This window comes from Propithecus coquereli, unplaced genomic scaffold, assembly GCF_000956105.1.
Source record: "Propithecus coquereli isolate 6110/MARCELLA unplaced genomic scaffold, Pcoq_1.0 Scaffold7, whole genome shotgun sequence".
NCBI classification, from domain to species: Eukaryota; Metazoa; Chordata; class Mammalia; order Primates; family Indriidae; genus Propithecus; species Propithecus coquereli.
The window spans coordinates 7,654,159-7,656,566 of record NW_012153062.1 but is presented as its reverse complement, the minus strand read 5'-3'; positions in this window follow the sequence as shown (position 1 = coordinate 7,656,566).

Sequence of the window (2,408 nt, the reverse complement as noted above, 5' to 3'; positions counted from 1 at the left end):
TTGTGGTTCTTCATTTAATGTTTACTGTTACGCATTGTGAGGTGGAATAAAAAGAGTTCTATGTAATAGCCATACATTTAAAAGCCAGGGCAAGGTGAATAATTTATTTTAAAATTTTAGTATTTGCTTTGGTGGCAGATTCTGAAATACAGATTAAGATTACTTTAAATGCCGGGACTAGTTCTTTGTACTAACAACACAATCTTCTTTAAGTTTACCCAACCCAAGTAAAATCAGATCTTTAGTTTCCCTGACTACTTTTCACTGCCATATACAGAAAAAGGAGCAGTTTTAATTTTAATTAATTAAAATTAATGGATGTGATAGGGATTAAATGAGTCAGAAGACTTAGTTTACTGATTCTTGGAGCTATGAGCTATGTATACTTTTGGGAAACTCAACCTGGTGCTGGTGCTCTTAACAATTTTGTAGGTAAGGAAGATAATTTCCTTTTCCAGAAGTATTATTATGCCTTTTATGAACACTAAAACAGTGAGAAAATGTTGGTCATGGGGTAAAATATCACTTAAAATTGAATTTATCTACTTTTTAAAAAATATTTCATGAAAGCATTTTTATGTGAATTGCCATGTTTTCTCTTGATTTTTCTTCCTTCTCTGCCTCCATCTGAAACATTCTCCTTGGAAATTATGTGGTGCTTATATGGTGCTTACCACAAAGTTTCTGGGTGCTTTAATAAATATTGCGTGTGTTTACAATTAAAATGCATACAGTGGTTGATAAGGGGAAGCTGCAGGACCGAGGTGAAGGCTGATGGTGTAAAGCGCTTTTCTTTTTTCTTTTGAGTGTATATGTTTTTTCCCACCATCTTAGATATAATTAGATAGCTGCTAAAAGAAAAAGTAAACACAATGGAAAATACTGGAGATTTTCCTCTGCCTAGAGCCATCCAAATCTCTATATCCTATTTTGACTGAGCTGGTCCTGCTCAGAGAAGAATAATTACTAGAGTCTTAGGTGGGTTGGGAAGAGCAGTAATGAGGTAGGCAAAGAAGAAAAGGACCTACGATAGAGGTTTACATATTATTTATGTTCCAAAATGATACATAGTAATGACAGTATATCAAACTTCCTATGGGAAATAAGTCTGGGAGGGTGTATCGGCTGACAGTTTTCCCATTTAGTAGTCATAGAGTTTAAAAACAGCTTAGGGACATATATTCATTTTACTTTGAGGATTGATAGGTCAGTATGCCTACCTAATCTATTTGGTAAGTATATTATATATGTATGTATAAACCATTACCATTGGTCTGCTCTCTCTTATGTTGTAATATTTTAATGAAAACTTGAATGTTCTTGAATTTGTATGTTTAATAAAGTTATCCTTTTATATTGTTTATGTCAGAATAATTTGAAAAATGATAGCTTTTTTCTAAAAAAAAGAAAAGTATTGACCACTGGGAGTATTTTGAGATTGATAAATGATCTCTCTTTAGCAAATAGCAAGGTAGTAGGTAAACAAATTTGGCCTAACCTAAGTAATAAAAGAAAGATAGTAGATTTTTCTACAGAAAAGGTGCTCATTGACTTAATATATAGGATGTTTGTCACAAATAGTAAAACAGTAAACCATCTCAGTAACCAAAATGAAGTCTTTACACAGCTAAATTTTTTGACTTACAGTCAAGTTAACATATAGTCAGAAAATTAAGGGGAAGAAAAATTTACCAAAAGGGCAGGGAGGGAAACATTCTCTAAGAATATTTAAAATTCAGAGCTGTTGTTTTAACTTTTCATTAATGTCACTTTTAGGGCAGAACTTGGGTGATATGCAAGGGGGGAGGGCGGTAAAGTCAAACAGTGTTTAAAAAGATACCTAGTGTCACAAATCAGTTCTCAGGGAATTCAATACCACTGGAGAATATTGCCTCAAGTTTTGGCAAATATTCCCAATGTGCTGAATCAGAATTAGCCAGGAGCTTCCATATGCATATTCTTCAGGTTTTTAAGTCTTTTCATATCTCCCTAAGTTTAATCAGGCAGAATAGTCATTTCAAGGGAAAGACTAAGAAGGTAACTATTTAATACCATTTCCTATTATTATGGAAGTTCTCAGAATATTCAGCTATTTTTCATTGTCAGCTTTTAAAAATTCTTATTGCTCAGACTTGAGATAAAACTATTAAGGGTGTTTTCATTTAATAAGCCTTAGACATTTAGAACTATTAATATAACAAGCTACAAGTATTGGTTTTTGAAACAGGCTGCAGCTCTCCAGCACTTTTAATGAAACTTTTCCTTATAAGGAGATAGATGATTTTGGTTGTCTTAATGACCCAAATAAGAATGTGGCTCAAGAATGGTTATTCCAAAGAATTAAACATAGTTTACCTCAAAATCTGAACAAAAGTTATCAAGTGATGTTGCTGTCTTACTGTTTCTGG